Here is an 8,817-nt window from a genome sequence, read left to right on the forward strand (position 1 = left end):
CACGTATCTTCAGTGAAAGCGTTAACGTTAGTTAGGCTTGTCAATCAATACAATATGGAAATGAAACGTGTGTCCGTCTAAGAGAAAAATAAAAACATGTCATGGTTACTTACTTTGACGAGTTGTCGTAGCTTCAGCCATCTTGAGGAGCTTGCGTCTGCGTAACTTGGTAACGTAACGTCACACAAGTTCAAGCAAAGTTCTCGACAATGGAGAGAAGAGCCGCAATTGGCCAGGTTCATTCTCGTTCCGCGGCTGGATTGGATTAGGACATTGGACTGAGAATGGATTTGAAAGACGAGGATTGGCCGACGAGACCCGAGCGGTCCTGATCCAAGTAAGCGTAGATGTGCATGACGGCCAGTGCCCAAATGATTAAATAGTGCTTTTAAAATAAATGGTAATGTTACACTGTGGGAAATACTCAACTGTCTAAACTTTGATTTGAGATGAATCAGATTTGCAATAATGGTATATTAAAAAATATATATATATTAAATGTAATGTTTTCAATGGAGTACAGGGCACTTGTGTGGAATGTTTTTGGGTCACTCACCAAATCTCATAATTTTATCCAAACCACTTTCTTTTGGACATCTTTTTTCCTACCCAAATATATAAACACTAGCATTATCATGCAACGAGTTCCCATTTCTGTTATTCTAGGAAAAGGAAAACTGATGTTGACACAGGGTTGTGATTGATCCCCTTTTCAGATACAAGTCCTAGGTATTTCCTAGGATTTCTTCCTTTCATGTAAATTTGACCTATGTGATCATTAGACTACATGCCACACACTGCTATTACAGTTGAATGACATATTTCACTGACTGAATTCCAGAGTGCATTTGTAGTCCATATGTAGACAGATGCAGGAACCTACATGTCGCCCTAGAACAGTTCTTCTTTGGAATACCAACAATAAGGGAGAACAATCTTTTGCACCCTTCATGCATCCATTCATCAGGTATTTTACTCTGGCAGATTAACACCAAAGCACCAAAATATAATGTCTGATTATTATAAAGATGCTTTTCATTAGTGGCATTGCTCTCATACTTTTCATGTGACCCTACCACATTCTAATACAGATATGTTTAAAACAACCATTCGTAGATACATTCGATACATTTGTGACAAACAAGATTGCTAGCTAATATGAGCTGCCATGTTAGAATTGGCAAATTTCTCGTGAACTGATATATCAACATAACAGACAAATGATCCGCTGAAAAGTGTATGTAGTGAAAAATTTAATTGAATTTGTGGGGCAATGTTATTCATAATTGAGAGAGATGTGAAATAGTCCAGTGTGACCTCTGTAAACACAAAAACATGTAACTGTGCTTTGGAGGCACAGAGAACATTTACGTGATACATGTGTACTGCTGTCCCTGCAGAGGAGATGCTGACCGATGTTGAGGGACTTTATCAGTATGCTGATGTCAATTACTCTATTCCCCTGTAACGGTGCGGCCGCCCTTTACCGCAATGGTAATATATTCGGAGGAGAAAATAAACACACTGGACTGCACAGGGTACGAGCACACCGTTTATTTACAGACAAACACCACTACCAGAGTTCACTGCGATCAGGGCTGCATCCGTGAAGACACGCACCTTAGACAGACGGTGACTGAAAAGCCTTCCCTTTCGGCGCGTGGCAGGCGTTGTACGGGACTGGACAATAGCGGAGTGCTGCTGGCCGGGCGGTGGATTGTTTACTTCCGTATACAGGATAAGGGGACCACCCGATAGAAAGTCGGGAAGAAACTTTGAACTCTGGGGCCATGAAACGTCAAACTTGCCAACGCCAAGTTAGTGGGTTAAGAGGGGTGTGTGTGTGTGTTAACCAGTGTGGTAAAAAGAGTGCTATGTAATTATATAATATTATGGTCTGTGGGTAGGGAGTTGAGTAAGAATTTGTCGGAATGTGAATATTTGTTATTAATTGATTTATTGCGATATGTGCGATGGTTCAGGCCGGCTGCATAAAATGCACAACTTCCCACCCCTTTTGACGACGAATGGTTAAGATTGGAGAGCGACGAATTGTCAAGGTGACTTATTATGACTGAGAGTTTCTGGTGCAGTTTGGAGCCGAAGTTATTTATTGTGAGTTATTGTTTGGAGTTTTGTTTCTTTTGTTTTTCTCCATTCGGGCGTGTTTGCCGACCATACGGATATTAAACATTTGCCATTTTTCTACCAAAAACATCCGAGACATTGCCTCCATTTCTGTTTACCTCGCCGCGAGGCCGGCCATCCTACATCCCCCAACACAATTCTGTCACAGTTTTCACCCACTGCTTCTAGTCCCATGTCTGATCCATGTGGTTACAGTTAGCAATCCTCTGCTGCTGCTTAGCAACCACACTTTGCATGTTCTTGTGGAAATGCAGATCCAGTTCAGTAGTGTTCTCAATTATCCAGTTAAAATATTCAGAGTTGTATTCACGCATCTTTTCCAGAGAACCTTTCCCCTGAGAACAAACTGACTAGGACATCCAGCTAATAAAAAGTCCCCCTAGACTGCTACCCTCTTCCAATGAAAAAGAGCCTCATTGATGGACATGGAGCAGTCATCAGTCCCATGGTCAATTACATGTTGGCGGCCAAATGGGAGGATGGAGTCTTGTTTCAGATAACGGGATGCTGGTGAGTGAAAGACCTCTCCTGGTGTAGCGTCATGAGAGATAACGTGCGCACTGTGTGTACCAGGAAGTGCCGCTATAGGTGGCTTAACAGAAGGCCTGCCGATAAAAAAAGGTTTTAAGGCGCGTTTGCTTGTAGAATAGAGAAGATGAACAGATATACACTACACTGAAACTGATAAAACAAGCAATCATTCACACATTTTTGACTCGTCTCCTGTCCTCTCTCCTTTTCCACTTCTCTCTTCTCTCCCGACTGTCTCTCCTCACTCACTCTCTTTTCTCCTGTCTGCCTTTCTGTCTCTCCTCACTCACTCTTCTCCTGTCTGTCTCACCTCACTCACTCTTCTCCTGTCTGTCTGTCTGTCTCTCCTCACTCACTCTTCTCCTGTCTGTCTCTCTCTCATCTGGGCTCTTCGTACCTTTCTCCTCCCACTCGCCACTCTTATTCTCTCTCTTACCCTCTAATCCCCAACTAACTCTTTCTCATGATTCCTCTCCTCCCCTCCTCTCTCTCTCTTTTCTCATCCTTTCTTCCTGTCTCCTCCTCTCCTGTAGTTTGGTACAGCCTCCACCACTATCCTGGATGAGGAGCTGTGAGAAGGTGAACTTTTCTTCCCCTTCTCACTGTCTCAGGATGAGTTTGGCCCTGGTGTGGGGTGGACTCCCCCGCCACAATGGTTCGATCCGGGCTCCCCCACCATAGTGGCTGGACCCGGAACACCAAATTGGCTCAAGTGAACTCAGCTGGCGGCCCTATTTAAAGGGCGCCTCAGGATCATGCGAATAGACTTTTCTTACCACTTGAGATGGCCATGGGAGAACTTAACGAACAGGCATGAGACTGTGAAAGGCGTTTGCGTGGAAAACACGTACCTGCTGTGAGGTGAAGTGTAATTGTATCAATATGTTCCTTCTGAACCTGTGCGTTGAATATGGTCCATGTGACCTGTGAACAGTTGGTCTGTGCCTAGCAGCCTCTATGATATGCCTAGTTCTCCCTATTGTCTGTAGCACGTTGAGTGCGGCCATCTGTGTGTTTATGAATGTATGTTTTTTTATTGTATAGACCTGTTTCGGGGTTGATCTGAAAGAATCCCCAGGTAAATAAATAAGAATATATTTTTATATACAAGCCACCATCTCCTGCACCCTTCTTCCCAACACCACCCAGTCCAGTCGCAACCTCCCAAAACAACGTGGGGTGACCGCCCGGTCCCTCACAGGAGCCCATTATGAACTCTGGCCTGGCTGCCGCTTTGCTACTCTGTAAGAATAAAGGTGAGCTGAGTGGCTGCTGAGCCACAGGTGTGTGTGTGAATGGGTAGATGTGTGTGTGGATGGGTAGATGTGTGCTGAGCCACAGGTGTGTGTGTGAATGGGTAGATGTGTGTGTGGATGGGTAGATGTGTGCTGAGCCACGTGTGTGTGTGTGTGTCTGTGTGGATGGGTAGATGTGTGCTGAGCCACAGGTGTGTGTGTGAATGGGTAGATGTGTGTGTGGATGGGTAGATGTGTGCTGAGCCACAGGTGTGTGTGTGTGAATGGGTAGATGTGTGTGTGGATGGGTAGATGTGTGCTGAGCCACGTGTCTGTGTGGATGGGTAGATGTGTGCTGAGCCACAGGTGTGTGTGTGCGGCACACTAGACATGCACCAACACAAGTTATTTACATAAGGAATTACAATACAGCACAATACAGAGCTGTCTGGCTGCTAGCTCTCCCTAAACACAAGCTTCTCTGATCTATATGGCTTATACTTATGTGTGTTTGAGTCATGAAATCTTGTGAGAATGCCTTTTGTTATGTCTGTAGGTGATGTGTTTGTGTTGTGTGTGTGTGTGTGATTGTGTGAGTGATGTGATTGTGTTGTGTGTGTGTGACTGACGGGTTTGTGTTGTGTCTGTATGTGATGTGTTTGTGTTGTGTCTGTGAGTGATGTCATATCTTACAATTCCTTATGTAAATAACTTGTGTTGGTGACGTGAAAGTGATGAGTGGTTTTCAGACACTCTTATCCAAATGTCCTTCTACTTATTGTCCAGTTATCTCAGAGTTCTGCTTGTCATGGTGCTCTTAACCAGAAGCCCTGTATAGAAAGGAAATGAAAGTGATGGAACTGGAAATATTGCTATTCTGCTGTTGTAAGACATTAACTCCTTATGTTGTATCTGCAACTCATTTTGGATGTGTACTCCGTCTGTTTCACTGAGACCTGAACAAGTGGCTTGTGAACCCTTCCCCCCCCAGATAGGCTCCTTCCTGCTAAGACCCTTTGTGCCATAGTATCACCCCCTCCCCCGATAGGTGAACCCCTCACCCCCACTGTCTCCCCCTTCCTCTCACCTGAAGGGTGTGGTCATCCCCTCTTCTATTGTATTCTACCTGACTGAAATGTATAAATGCCTACACATTCTGCTATCAGGTAGGCCTTGCTCTGAGCACCAAGCTGAGAGGGGGTCTCCACGCCGAAAATAAACTCCAGAAACCTGACTTCAACTCTCCGGTCCCTTCTTCAACTTAAGCGTGCTTATAGAGATTCCATCATGGTCCTTCGAATGCCGGAGGAGATCTATATCTCCCCGAAACAGCAGAGAATTCGAGCCGACGCTTCATACATTGTGAACGGGACAGGTAAGCTATTTACGCTCATTCTATGTGCAGAATTGTTTTGACCAAAGTACATAAGGGTGTAGGCTGTGAACAAACGTTGGATAAATTACTTGAGGTCCAGCGCACATACTTCCAGTGTTGAATTTTTACAGGGTGAAAGACGTTTTCAAATTCGCAATATTAGCTGACCGAGCCATCGTGCCGGTGCAGGCATTTGCTTTTCAGAGCGAGGCGGTTTGATTCGATATCCGAGTAAACTGTAATAAATGCAATGGGTTGGGTTGAGGTGCGTGGTAAGGGTAATCTTGATTATAGCGTGGGGTTTTTAAAATTGCCGTCAAAGGCATTTAAACTCGTAGTTCAAGCTGGCCGCAGTTTAGAGAGCTCAGTTGAAAACTTTCTGCACATAGAATAGTCCCGTTCACTACAATTGACTCTATTGTTCATTAAAGGGACCAGGAAGAGTCAGTTTCTGAGGTTTGTTTCGGCGTGATATGTGTTTGTCTGTTCTGTGTTTTATGTTCATTGTGTAAGCCTATGTGCGTCGATCTGTGTTGTCCTGTGTTCTTAAATGGGCAACTTTGACTATCAGTAGCGACTGCGCATGCTCAAACAGCACTATCTGGCCCATGGTTGAAATGATCAAACTTTAGCCAGTTAGCAGGAGTGAAGACTTATAAGATGGGCCTACATGATTTATTACTCCGAGATAAGATTATTGTATGTTGTGTTACAATTACGAGTAATTGTAAGCATATTAATGGAACAAAGTCTTCGTCCTGGGTGTATATGTTTAAGGTACATGGAAATAAGATGCCTTTTCGGAGAAACGTAAAAGAAATGATTCACATTAGCTGGGCCCACGATAGGTTGGGAAGCCCCTTTTAAATAAAAAGCATCCCAATGCTCGTTGTTCAAGTGACCAGCCGCTGTCTGATAGTCAAATCACACCATTGAATAGTGAGGAGGCAGACATCTGCTAACTCTTTGTGTTGTGTGTTGCATACGTGTGTAACCTAAATTAATTTACCTTGTCTTTGTTTCCCCTCGAGTCAGTCAATGCGTGTCCTGAGCGAACGAGTGCGTGTATGTGTGTATTGCCTGGGCAGCCGTTGTATGAATGGACTTAACACGACTCAATTCCACTCACTGACTGAGTGAGAATATACCAGGACATACTTTTGACCACTGACTTTGTTTTGTTTATTGTCTGGTATGATTTAAGTCTGACAATGCCTTGCTTTACCCTGTATATACTTTTCAATGGTGATAGAATCCAAGCTATCATATAGGGGGAGTTGAAGGCTCTTTGTGACTTATCTACTGACAGTGCTTACACTATTGTATGTTAACCTTTTATTTTGTTGAAGTTTGTGCCTTTAGTGCTTACACAATTTTATTTTATTTTATCGAAGTTTGTGCCTTTTGTCTTTGTTTGTTCCACCCTTATCCCTGTAAGTTTGCCCAAGCCGTGTGCCTTGATTGTTGTCAAGTACTCTTGCACATTCCTGTTACCAAACACCCCCCTCCCCCTCTCTCACAGTCAAATGCTTTAATGCTTGAATGTCCCCCCCCCCCCCCCCCTCATACTGTGTTTGGTTTCTCATGTGAGATTTGATAAGTACCCGCAGCCAAGAATTCGGACCCTGAGATCACCCAACACTTCCCGTCTATTCAGAGGAGAAGATTACCCCTCCCCTGCCCAACAGGAGCAAGGGGAAACAGCATCAGCTGCCACCAACACACCGCATCTAACACCTCCCTGTCTCTGTGTGTCCTGGGGCTTTTTGGCCTCCTGGAGCGGTGGGCTCAGGCTGAGGTGATGGACTGTCCACCTTTCCCCAGAGATACACACACTCACCCTAAACTAAAGGAATATTGACAACCCTATGACCACAATGGACACCTGTACTCTTCAACCGGCCATCCACATGCTTGGTGTTCCTGATTCAGCACTTGTCATCGTAGAGACTACCCACCCAGAATACTCACATATATGGCAGAAGGACTCTGCATATGGGTTCTGGGTGTTTACATGATAATTCTTGTGTGGGCATAGAAATGCTCATATAGGGGACTGATGGAACTGCATATTGATGTTTTCCTGGCCTGATTTGTTGTTGCATGGTGGTTCTTGTGTGAGCATATAAATGCTCATATAGGGGACTGATGGAACTGCAAAATAGCTATTCTACTGTTGTTCTGTATCATTTGTATCTTTAACATATATTGATGTTTCCTGCTCTGATTGGCTGTTGCATGGTGGTTATTGTGTGAGCATATAAATGCTCATATAGGGGACTGATGGAACTGGAAATATTGCTATTCTGTTGTTGTAAGACATTAACTCCTTATGTTGTATCTGCAACTCATTTTGGATGTGTACTCCGTCTGTTTCACTGAGACCTGAACAAGTGGCTTGTGAACCCTCCCCCCCCCAGATAGGCTCCTTCCTGCTAAGACCCTTTGTGCCATAGTATCACCCCCTCCCCCCATAGGTGAACCCCTCACCCCCACTGTCTCCCCCTTCCTCTCACCTGAAGGGTGTGGTCATCCCCTCTTCTATTGTATTCTACCTGACTGAAATGTATAAATGCCTACACATTCTGCTATCAGGTAGGCCTTGCTCTGAGCACCAAGCTGAGAGGGGGTCTCCACGCCGAAAATAAACTCCAGAAACCTGACTTCAACTCTCCGGTCCCTTCTTCAACTTAAGCGTGCTTATAGAGATTCCATCAAAAGAGAAGGCAGAAAGGAAAGGGGGAGGGCGGCCCAAATGATATCCGTCAGTACTTTGGTAGAATTATTTGGCATCTGGTGCAGTTTATCTTCTGTCCACTAGAGGGCCCCTGTGGCTGGGAATCACTTGCCATGTGAGAATCACTTGCCAAATTGAGGCTTCACACAGAAAAGGATGGAGTTACTGGAGGGCTGGTCTTGACAAAGTTTCAATCCTTCTTAACATATTGTCAGGTAAATGGAATTCTTAAATCCATGGCTTTTAGAAAGTATCATACTATTAATCCTCTTTTGGTCATGTTCACTGTGCCAGTCAAATGTTAACAAGGTTATATGAATGACTATATTTTGAGACTGACCGTCAATAACAAAGTATCCAGTGACAAATTTGACAAAGGTCCATTTTACCAAACTGCAGCCTGTCTGCATTGCAGTTGCACTCCAATAACTACTTGGTAAGAAACACAATTATGTCATGTTCCATTCACCAGGCATCAGGCAGACCAACACACCTCAGCTCAGATGGTTGTATTTTGAGTTCAGTAATGTGATGTTGCAGGACATGACCCTACTATGCTGCCTTTCATGGCCTGTGAATGTATGCTATTTGAGTTTGTACATGTGGAGAGTGTATAAATGTAATTTTAAAATGTCAAATTATTTTAATGAGTTTAATTATACACTTGCTTCTGAATACTGATAATATATATACCACAGACAAAAGAGAGCTGTGAATGAAGAATAGTAACATAAATATAGAAAGATAAAATACATGTTTTTTACATTTTATTTGCAGGGGCCTGCAGCGAC

This window comes from Clupea harengus, chromosome 8, assembly GCF_900700415.2.
Source record: "Clupea harengus chromosome 8, Ch_v2.0.2, whole genome shotgun sequence".
In the NCBI taxonomy this organism is placed as follows: Eukaryota; Metazoa; Chordata; class Actinopteri; order Clupeiformes; family Clupeidae; genus Clupea; species Clupea harengus.